We start from the raw sequence: 12,129 nt of genomic DNA, 5'->3' as shown, positions 1-12,129 counted from the left end.
TACTGTGTCTCTCCTAACAGAATACTCTTGTTTTCTGGGTGGCTTTCTACTCACAGGTGATCCATCCAGCTAATACCACAGGGTTAGGATCAGGAAGCGTCTGTCTTCCCCAGGCCACCTGAGAAGAGATTGTAGGTAGGGGTTTTGTGAGGATTCCACAGGATTCATCACACATAGCATTTTATTATGGGCATCAAGGGTAAAGCTAACATACGTTTATTACATGTTTGGACTGGCACACATTATGGGCAGGTTTTCTTATTGTAGAATGGCGCATTTTTAATCGCAAAGCCAACACGAGTACATTGTTACGTGGGGACACTGCCCAGCGTTGACATGTTTTCTTTTAGTATCATAACTGGCAGTATGTTCTTATTTGGGAATGCTGGTATATACTGGTGCAGCCAACATGGCAATGTATGGGCACACAAGTGTGAAAACGTTTTTATACTGGCATATAGTGTGTGCAAAGACAATGAAAATGCTCCAGTTACATTACAAAACCAATAGCAAACTGTCTGGCTTTTCCCCTTTTTTCACAGAAAACGTGCTGTATAATGCACCATTTTAATACATCACTCAAAAAATATTCTCATGGGAAGAAACCCTCTCTCTCTGGCATATTTGTGGGAAGTATTTACGTCCCTCCAATTAATAATTTCACCTCCCGCCAATGTTGCATGTTAAAAATATGTAAATGTTTATTCCTTAAACAGAAAAAGATTAAACTTTGCTTCCTTGTTTCTTTAAACATACCTACCCTATGAAAGAAAACTGATAGAATGATTGCTTATGTCGGAGCATTAAACACTTTAGGTTGTTTAAAGCCTGCTTCCTGGTAGCCTTGGGTTAAGTGGTCTAAGAGGAAGAAAAAAGAAATAGCACTTTAATACAGTGCCATCAGGTGAAGCAAAAGGAAGAGCTCTTTCGAGGGAACATCTTGGGTATACTCTACCTATCACAGTAGAGTCCTCATAAAAGCTGGGCTAAGCAAGGAATGTTTCACTGGGAATTCTGGGTATTGAAAGAATACTGCAAATTAAAGTGCCTGATGTGGAAATCAGCATCTACAACCCTGTCTGGCAACTATACAAATGCAATGGTACAACTGCTGTAACAGATATCTTGACTGATAGGTACCACATGTATACAAGGATGACATATCTTTGTATAAATCAACATTTCTTTGGATGCTGTGATAAATCGAGAGAATTCGTCCCTTCTCCCCAAGAGGAGGCCCCCCTTTGAGGTAAGGGAGGTGAGGACACTCCGCAAGACCATACCTAGGGGTTTGAGCAGATGTGAACTCACTGGGAGAGACTCCCCCTGAGGGGACTAGGACTCCTGTCCCTGTCAGGAACTCCCTAGGCCGTTCTGCATGATGTCATACATGGGACTGATAGGCAAAACAGCAACAATTCCAGTGACAGGGCTAAAGGTAAAGGTAATGCATAATATGATCAACAAGGAACAAAATCTGTCTCTGCTGAATCTGTCTCTGCTGCCGTCACAGCTGAAAAAATGTCCAATCAGCTGTGACGTGTAGGTTGAATATAGAGGACACGCTGATTCAAAGAGAGAGGAGGAGGCCACTGACACCATAACACAGGCGAGAGGTGAAGCTGCGAGGAGCCTTGGATTCCGTGAAGACCAGAACTGCTCTGAATGAGAAGAGCAGACGCTGGAGACCCAGCTTGTACAGTCAGTGCGTAACTAAGGAAATGGGAGTACGAATCCTGGGTGGTGGCATGACCAGGGAAGCTCCCTACTGGCCAGTCTGCTGGCCAGTCTGCCCGAATGACTCGCTGACATTATCCTGCTGAAATATCACCCACTGGGCTGGTTACGAGAAGGGCTGGAACGCTGGACGAGAGAAGAGAGAAAATCAGATGCAAGCTGACAGAGAAATCAAGAGAGAGAGAAGGTCTTGAGCGACTGCATGCCCTAGAGACGTTCCCCTGTGATATTAAAGGTAACATGGAGAACGGGAGGACCAGGAGGCGAAGTGGTACTCGTTCTGTAATCTGAGAAACTCGTCCCAGTGAAATTTGATGAATTCCAAAATGCAAAGTTGATACACTTGAACTGTAATACTAAGCAAAAGAGCATTATAAGTAAACCGGAGAAAGAAATTGGCAAACCCTGGGATTAAGGGAGAAAATATTCCATCGTTCAAGAGATATCCAGAGGAATACATTTCAGAGAGGATACTACTAAGTGAAGGGAACTCGTCCCAAGTTAAGGAATTTCAACTGTCGTAAACGAGGAAAGAAGAGTAGGAGAAACCTTTAGTAAGAAATTATTAAAAAATTCGGTAACACCATCTTGGGAAGAGGGGAGAATCTGCTGGTGTTCAAAAAGCACCAAATGGAGCAGATTAGATTACACTATGAAAAGAAGACAAGAGAAGCCATTAAGATAAAAGATACCAGGGATAAACCAAAGATAAAAAGAGAGTTTGTTAATCAGCCAGAAAAGATATCCTAAATAATAAAATAGGGTAGACCGGGCCAAACAGCCTGGACCAAAAGACCCAACAAAGTGTGGGAAAAGACATTTTAGAGAGCACGCCCTACGGAAACACATACATTATAAAGGAGTTATAGGATTTGATACGAAAGGTGACCGGAGATGATCAAAAGATTGTATAAGTTATGTTATGTTACTTGGCATTTATATAGCGCTCTATATATCATTGGTATGACCTCAATGCGCTTATACATTCCAAAACTTCAAGCAGACCACTGCATTATCAGGGTAAGGGAGTCATTCTCCTGACCTTAGTTTGTTTTCAAGAGAGGTGGGGTAAGTTGGGATTCATTTTTGGGACAGCAGACTGGACATTTCCTGTTATTTATACAGTTAGGGAACACCCAATAGCAATAGGGAAAGATAGGTCTTATATTTATTAGCTAATAAAGAATACTTGAAAATGTCATCACAGTGTCCGTGTCCTTACCCTGACCCTCCGTAATGCTCACACAGCTGCCAGCTGCAGCCTAATCTCTTCAGCATCTGGCTGTTTTCCAACTCCATCTGAATCCATGAGCCTCGCAGAGGCTTCAACTCGCATCTAATGTCCTGGGCCTCACAAAGTCTCTTAAAACTCCCTTGACCGGAAAGGACTTTTGCAGGATTGGCATGATTTGACCGTGGCATAATTGTTTGCATACCAATCCATCCCCCATTCCACCCTCCAGTACATCCCCACCTTCCTCCCTCCCATTTACCTTTCACTGTCTGCTTTACATCTGATCCTGCAGCGTCAGTTCCGTCCCTGCAACTTGGGACGTAACAGAGGTCGCAGTGTCCCTTACTCAGTTTTTATTTTATTGTTTCATTTTTTCTTTTTTAAGTCCCCCGCTTCCAATGTCCCATTATATCTAGCAATAGGAGCGGGGGACAACACTGCAAACCCCGGTCCCCCTGTTCGCTATAATGGAACCGTATGGCGTATTTGACTGAATTGTTGGTTTTACGACCATTTTGTACAACCTAAATTCGTTCAAATGGGCCACACGGTCAACCAAATTCGGTCAAATTGCCCGATAGCCCTTTGCAGACACTTATTTCCCAGGCTGCTCACACAGGCACCAGCCAACACGATCACTTCTCTGCGGCGGGAAATCGATGAGGGTCGGTATGGACATGCATAAACAGAGGGGGAATGCTGTGTGTAATACTGTGCACGCTCTGACTGACGCTTCGCTAGTGCACAAGCAGTCGGCTCTTTATGCCACTGTTCGGAAGATGGCATTATTAATACAAGTCTCCAACCAGGCTGGCCATCACAACTGCTTTCCTGAATATGGCACGCATAACCAGTGCCTTGCCTGCTAGCTGACTTGCAGTTACATCGATCAGCAGCAGAGAATGTGCGCGTGCAGCTCTAGTTTTCGGGGGCCGGAGGCCCTGCGTGCCCACTTACTATATGATCGGGGGACGATGCTCAGAGTCTCGGGGAAACAGAGACAGGGCGAGGCGGCGAGAGAAGGCGACTGCGTCTCTTTAAAGGACTTCTCTAGGCTGTGCAGTGAAGCGGACCTATGCGAGAAGCGAAAAAGCCAACTAAACAATGCGACTGCCGAAAAGGGCGGGTAACTCAATCACTCGGAAAAATGCTCTCCGCGCTCTGGGTAAAGGGTAGGCATGTGTGAGAGAAACAGCAGGGAACCTTTTCACATGACGAGGGACGTTGACTGCTTCCTCACCTGACGCCGACATACAACACTTGCTTCAGGTTACATACAAACACATTAATTTACTATTAATGCAATTATTTATCATTGCTGTACTTCATGGTCTAACTTCCCCTTTCCACGCCCTGTTTGCCGTATCCGCGCTTTGAAACAGTTTTGCTAATGGTATAAGCGCCTAATGTGACCGATAAATAAATAAATAAAATAATACGTGAAAATAGCAGCTGTTGAGCTTACTTTCTTTGCAATTGAAAAAAATAAATACATGTCCACAAAACAGCTGGGCTCAGTGCAAGTCCTACATTTATGGATAACTGAGGACCTCAAGTCCAAAGGGACAGTGTCTTCCAGACCCAGGCTCCCAGTTAACAAGCAAATCCATGCGTGATTTTAGTTTTGGTTCACTTGAAATAAACAGACTGGAGGACACCTCTCCTTCCAATGGATCCAGAGGACCGTCCTGGTTCATAGAATTTCTGAAGGGGGTGGGGGGCTGGGTACCAGAGTAAGGAGGCCTGCGCTCATGGGCAGTCCCCAAAGCACAAATATTTGACATAGGTTAGAGCGCCTCCGTGAAATGAGCCCCCTCAAGCCGCTTACGGGCTGGGTAGAGTGGGCACTCACAGATTAAAAAACAAAACATGCTGACAGACAGCAGGGTAAGAATCACTCCAACTCTTTCATGAAAAGGAACAAAGGAGTTGCCTCTTATCAGTGGTGCCCATATCAGGAAAAACAGAAAAAGTAACCGGGATGGCTGAGAAAGGGTGGTGTGTGAGGAAGTAGTCTCATGATGTTAACTTTGGAAGACGTTTGGCTGGAGTGGAGCTACTACAGTTACATGTGTTACAACGACAACAAAAATAACTACAACTTTTGTCGCTTTTTCCCTCTTTTAAATTAAATGGGGGGGTCCCACCACCCCAAACCACCCGTTTCTGCAGTTTTTTATCCCCCAACCTACCCTCACCCTTTTTAATCCCTCATTCCACCCCTCTCTTATATACTTTTAATGAAACATTCAGCATTTTCTTCGTTATTTAGGTGTCACTGAAAATGCTAGTCGTTATGTTTTTTTCGTTATTAACACTACATCAGCTACTACTGGTGGCAGAAGTGCTCTGCAGCCCCTTTGCCAAGCTAGGACACTGTACACAGGTCAGAGCTGGGAACAACAAAGAAAGCAGTCTCCGTCAATGGTTGCTCTTCCTCCCTACATTTTTATTAAGAGCAGTTATGCAGTGGAAGTGAGGACTGTATATGGGAGGAGAGTGTCAGGACAGGCCATGTGTTTGAAGGTCTCCTCTGTGAGAAACCTGAAGGTGTCTTACCCGCTAGTCCCCAGGGATCTGTGATCCAGGAGGCCAGAACACGACCATCGCTTTTGGTTCCAGTTCCTGTGGGTGGACCAGTGCGGGACGATCACCTGGATGAGGGTTCTTTGGTAGAGACATAGTATCCCCTTCCGTGCGACACCTTTTCCCCATCCTACCAGGTAGGATACTTAGGAACTCAACCCCCCTGACACCCTTTTCTGACACTAAAACTTTCTCATGGATGCTCACTGTGAAAGAAAACAGACTAACACCCGAGCTGTATACCTGACATGTCCCAATACACTTGTCAGGCAGGGTCAGGCAATTACTGATCATTGCACACACCTGACTTCCATCACACTTCCCCACACGGATAGGGTGACCAGACGTCAGGGTTTTCCCGGGACAGTTCGGAGAAATCACCGGACGTCCCGGGGTCCCGATAGTTTTTTTATTATATAAACTCCATCCGAGGTCTTGGTCATGGTGCCTTTTTTTGCCGGGACCCGATTTAGGAATCCTGAAATTGGGTCCCGGCGCACCTCCCCCCCCATTTCCTCCTCTTGGAGCACACCCCCTCCCTGCCTCCGCAACAGGCCAGCGACAGGCCAGCGACATAGAAGTAGGACTGAAGTTATATGTGCATTTGCTTTAGTCCTACTTCTATTTCAATGGCCCGCCCGTGTTTTTTTTTTTATCTGGTCACCCTACACACAGATAAAAGGCGGCACACCAAAGCACACTCTGAACAAGGTATTGGTTCAACCGCTGCACATAGACCCTTGATCTATCCTCTCCTTAATATACAATGTTATCAATAGGTGTCAGTATTCTTTCCAATTTTTCGCAAATGAGAGTTTTCAACAGATTCTTCACGTTCAAATTTAATTTCAATTGGTGATTAATATGCTCCTGCCAGCACGTGTTTCGACCTTACAGAAAACAAGTCTTCTTCAGGGCCAATGTATCACCTTTCTCCTGTTTAAATATTCTAACTAACTGATTGAACGACGTCCAGCCGCTTACATATAATCTTGCTGGCTGGACTAAGATATCTAATCCCCTTTGATTATTCAGAAAAACAATTATTTCTCCTTGGATTGGAGTTGCGCTTCTTAACCTTTACAATGCTTCCAATAGCGTGTTGATGCTGCCTGCAGTGTTCTCGATGACAGAAAAAGGGTCGAGAGCGCTAAAAATACTAAGGCAGAGCATTTATTTTCTCTTCGTGAACTATTTACCTTTTCAATCTCGGCACAAACACCCATGGAGAGGCAGAGTGCATCAAAGGTTCAGGGATGGGGAAGAGGAATACATTCCTTGCCTTCCGTAATGTTCTAGCGGAAGGATAGAATGATTTCTTCCACAGATTCCTCATCTTTCAAATATTCTTCAATTGAAGTCTGGACAGGAAAAGTTTCAGAAAGCCAACAGGTGGCACGATGCGGCTCCAAGGTCATTTCCAGCATGGCGGACTGCCACCCTTTTGTGTCGTAAGTGATGTCATCCAAATGATTACGTGAAGCCGCCAATGGCACCTTCCTCAATTCCACCCTTTTCCCTAGGGACGACTGCGAGGAAGGAAAAAGTTACTGGAAATATTCAACAGCATGTGAATTTATGAAAGATCCAGTGTCGAAGAATGAAAGAACTGCCACACATCAAAATAAGGAAATTACAAACAAATCAAAACAATTCAAATGCTCTATTTAGCAGGGTAAGGGGGAGAGGCAATGAGCAATCTGCGGATGGAATCCTCAATTCTATCAGAAAAAGAATTTACTTTGCGTTAATTTCTATGAATTCTTCTCCTGCTGATTCATCATCCGATAGATATCCCTTCCAGCTCCGGCTGCTAGGATAACATTTTGACAGGGGGGGCGTCTAGCACTCAGCTGTCGATCCCTCTTGGCTCAATGCGGAGGTCGGCTACGGATGTGATGTCGGCCGTCGTACATACGCTGCGTCACTACGCTCCGTACCTCAGCTCCCCACATTTTTTCCCCTTGAGCTCAGTAGCTGCATAGGAATATTCCAACGATTTGTCTGAAACAGCCACAACTCATAGAAATAAGTGAAACCTAATAAGGGTACTTTTGTTTTGTGAGTAACGGAAGGAACTGCAAAAGAATACAGAAACACAAGTTCTACGCCAACCCTTTGAAAGAGAGCTTGCCTCCTTCGCCCAGCAGGGAAGTCAGTCATCAACCGCAGGCACTTTCATAGCATGGTTAGATGGGAGGGTGAAGAGTTATCTGCGTGAGAAGCGCCCATAGGTAAGTAATTTCTCCTTCAATGGATTGCTTTTCTCCCGCAGATTCCTCAGCAGATAGACTCCCCAAGCAGTAACTGAAGGAGGCGGGATGAAAGTCCCTATACCAGGAAACCTTGAAAAACCGCCCTCCCAAAGCGAGCGTCAGCTCCATGGGCCACATCCAGGTAGTAGTGTTTGGAGTATGCAGTGAGGACCAAGTTGCCGCTCGGCAGATATCTCTCACTGACACCTCCCCTTTGCAGAGCCGAAGAGGCTGCCACTCCCCTACTGGAGTGGGCTCTGATGCCCGGAGGTACTTCGTTTCCTGCATCCAGGTAACATTCGGAAAGTCAGAGTGTGATCCACCTAGAAATGGATTGCTTGGAGACAGCCAAACCTTTTTCTTGCCAACGAGAAGGCTACAGACAGTTGGTCCGTTTTCCTAAATTCCACCGTTCTTGCAACAAAAAAGCTAAGAGCCCTCTTGGGATCCAGCCTATGGAACCGCCCCTCTTCCTTGGAGGGATACAGAGGCAAACAGAAAACCGGCAAGTGGATAGCCTGGTACAGATGGAACTCAGCAACAACTTTGGATAAAAACCTGGTCGTATTTTAAGAGAAACTTTCTCCCTGAAAAAACAGATATGGTGGCTCCCACTGCAGCTCACTGTCCCGTCTGGCTGACGGAATAATCACCAAAAAAGCAATCTTCAGCATAAGCAAACGAATGGACCAAGAATGCTAAGGCTCAAAAGGGGCCACCGTCAGGAACGTGAGAATCAAATTAAGGTCCCAATCTGGGGCAACAAAAGGAACAGGCGGAAACTTATTCACAATGCCCTTCTAGAAATGGGCCATAACCGGTTTCATGAAGACCGACCCTTGATCCGGAGACCTTTTGAAAGTATACAAGGCCACCAAATATCCTTCGACCATGTTGACCTGAAGGCCTGCTGAGGCAAGTGACAGAGGGAAATCCATCATTGTAGTGGTGGGGCAAGAGATGAGTTCAATCTCGCGTTCCCTGCACCACGCCTCAAATCCTTTCCAACTGCACGGATACAGAGATCTTGCAGATGGTCTGTGTGCAGCCAGCAACACCTCAAGTACCTCCTCTGAGAGGTCCCAGTCATCATACCTCATCCTCTCAAGAGCCACGCATGCAGGTTGAGGGACTCTGGGGTCGGGTGGAGTACTGGGTCAGGAGATTCGGGCACTGAGGTAACTGGTAAGGTGGACAGATGGATAGATCCAAGAGATCGGAGTACCATGTTCGCCTAGTCTGGGGCGATTACGATCATAGTCGCAAGAAATCTCTTAAACCTCCTGAGAAACCAAGGAATGATGGGAATCGTGGGGGAAGGCGTAGTGGAAAGGGAAGTGCCAATCCACCAGGAACGTGTCCCCCAGTGTATCGTTCATTGGGAATTCCCTCGGGCAAATTTTTCTGCACTTCCTGTTGTACTCCTTGTCAAACAAATCCACTGCTGTGGTACCCCAACGAGAGAAGACCTCCTCCTGGACTTCCTGGCACACTTCGCACTCGGTTGAGACCGTGCTCTGCATTTTCAGAGCATCAGCCAAGCCTTTCTCTGTCCCCACTAGATGAACTGCCGAGACCGAGATCCGGTTCTCCAGCAACCAGAACCACAGCTCTGCAGAGGGGAAGGGAGCGTACCCCAGCTTGCTTGTTCAGGTAGTGCAGGACCACTGTGTTGACCGTCAGAATAGGGACATGCTTCCTCTTGAGAGACGGGGCAAAAGCCCTCAGGGCTAGCCTGATGGCTCGCAACTCCAGCCTGTTCATGTGCCACCTGGCTGCCGTAGCTGACTAAAGGCCACTCACCTGCAAATCCTCACAGTGAGCGCCCCAAGCCTTCAGAGATGCATCTGTGACCACTCCGGCCTGAGGTGAAGGGGGCCAGAAGGTTTACCCTGCCATAAGATTACGCTGTCAGTCCACCAGCTGAGTTTGTGCACCACTTAGCTGGACACCTTTAGAGGATCGCTGAGCACTCTGAGGTACTGTGACCACTGACCTCTTAGGAGCCCCTGTAGGGATCTCATGCACGTTGGCGGTTGACATGGAGAAGATGGCGCTCTGCACACCTGTCCTCAGGCACGCTGCTACAGCTGGGTCGCTTACGGCGGATCAGGCGATTCCCCATAAAGCCCCGCCTCAAACGCTGTGGTGGTGCGTCTGAATTTGCTCGTTCAGCGGTTGTTTTGTGTTACGTACTTTCATGATTCACTTGTCTATGACTTTTGCCTGCTCTCCGGACTGGCTATCTGCTTTGTCCCTTGCTTTTGGTTCATGAACTTGATATATTGACTCGGACCGTCCTACGAACTTCCCTTGCTTCGCATCTTGTTTTATCTCCTCCAGTGAAAACTCTGACTCGGATTGCCCACGGATTCCTTTTTCTTCACGGATTGTGCTGTATTGCTAGCTCATTGCCGACACAGAATTCTCTACAGATTTGTTTTGGTTACATTGGATATCGAACTTAGCGGTTGTATGTGCTCTGACTTGAGAAAATTGGAATTTAGGCGTACTCGTGCCGGCAGCTCAGTGGAAACCTTGCAAGACTGTTTTAACATATTCTGCAAAGAACTCCATATCAACAACTTGTTTGCATTTCACCCGCTGGTAAGCGACTACCAATTCTGTTAGTTGATGTTGCTTTTTGTGATAATCGCTCCTTTCTTGTACATTCCGTTTTGACTGTTTACCTGCATCATCTGTTCACAGGGGAACAGAAACGATCATCTAAGGGAGGTGCGGTATTCCCATATTCCATCACACCCTCCCTAGCCTTCCTATTATAAACAGGTCACTTCAACACCCCACACTTCTGTGTTTGTGTGTAAGACAAGAAATCCAACCTCCTTCCTGAGAAGTACTGAGACAAGGAAAAAAAGGGTCTACCCATTAGACATTAACTCAAGGAACTTGTCTATCAGCTCACTCATGGAACACAACTTGTTTTATATTGTGCCAGCATGCAGTGCCAGGGTTTTTAATACGAATGCCACATGAATAATATGGGCTATGAACATGTGCCACATGCCCACTGAAAAAGAGCACATTAAAGATCTCAGAATGGGTTAATTGCAGTTTAGTTATTTTCTAAGGTTGATTTGCTGATACTTAATGGCAATACCTGGCACATAATGGCATTGTTTGACATACGAGTGAATATGACTTAATTGCACGCCATGCAATGCAATGCGATGCGATGTAAGTATCAGGGCTTTTCATTAGCAATACGAGGCACATGATGCGAGTATGTAGTATTGGATGGGAGCACCTGGCATTTAGTGGGAGTATCTAGCATGAGTACTTGGCATTTGATGGCAATGTTGGAAGTGTGATGTGAGTAACTGGACATTTCCTGGAACAACTGGACAACAAAAGAAAACAATTTCACTATGCAAATAAAAACACACGAAAAAACACGGTTGGGTGTTCCTCTGCTTGTTTTTGCATGCAGCCCAAATATTGTACCATTTTACAAGCTGTGTTTCCCTAGATCTCAAAACATAATTTCTTTTGAATTCAAAGATATTTTACAATGATTTCAGTGGTCAGCCCATCATCCTAGGTGATGCAGAAATAAAACACAAACGCACATCAGTGCATGTTACCTGCCGGACACAGGTTCGAATCCCCTCAAGGAGGCTTTAAAAAAAACAAAAGTGACCGTCACCAAACATCCACGAACGGTGCTCTGAACAGAAACAATAAGGGAGGCTGCAGAATTCACAAACCAGCAATTTCCGGCACGGTTACCGCCGCACTCGTAATGAGGGCCCATGTGTAAGCAGTGCTGGAGTGGTGTGTGCATTCAGTGCTAAGTGTGATGTGTGAGCAGTACTGGGATTAGCTTTGTGTGCAGTACAGTGACAATGTGTGTGGTGCTGAAGGTGAACTGTGTGTGTGCAGTGCAATAGGTGGTGTGCATGTGTGTATGCAGTTCAGTAATGAGGGCTGCGTGTGCAGTGCTTGATGCAATGTGTGCAGGGAAGTGTTGCGGCTGTGTGCCCACATGCAGTGCAGGGATGGTCTGAGTGCAGTAAAGTGAGTAAAGTGCTATAGACCGTGTGTGCAGCATGGTGTGGGGGTTGTGTGGATTCAGTGTAGGAGTGATGATGGTGTAGAACAGGTTTAGAGGCAGAGAGCAGTGTTGGGGTTTGTGCATGCATGCATTGCAGGGATGGTGTGAGTGCAGAGCAGTGTTGGGGTTGTGTTCATGTCTGCATTGTAGTGCGGTGGTTTGATTGCAGATCAGTGTGGGAGTGCAGTGGGGAGGGGTGTATTTGCATTGCTGAGCCGTGTAGGTGTACATTGCAGTGGGGT

At 46.2% G+C, this 12,129-nt stretch overlaps 1 protein-coding gene across 7 annotated transcripts in view; it reads right to left on the bottom strand.

Moving 5' to 3' along the window:
* The window catches only part of TBC1D5 (TBC1 domain family member 5), a 2,783,701-nt gene that overhangs the window by 275,265 nt on the left and 2,496,307 nt on the right, over positions 1-12,129 (bottom strand). The window lies entirely within an intron of this gene.

This window comes from Ambystoma mexicanum, chromosome 2q (assembly GCF_040938575.1).
Source record: "Ambystoma mexicanum isolate Mex_15411 chromosome 2q, UKY_AmexF1_1, whole genome shotgun sequence".
In the NCBI taxonomy this organism is placed as follows: Eukaryota; Metazoa; Chordata; class Amphibia; order Caudata; family Ambystomatidae; genus Ambystoma; species Ambystoma mexicanum.
This window is presented reverse-complemented; position numbering and strand designations above follow the sequence as displayed.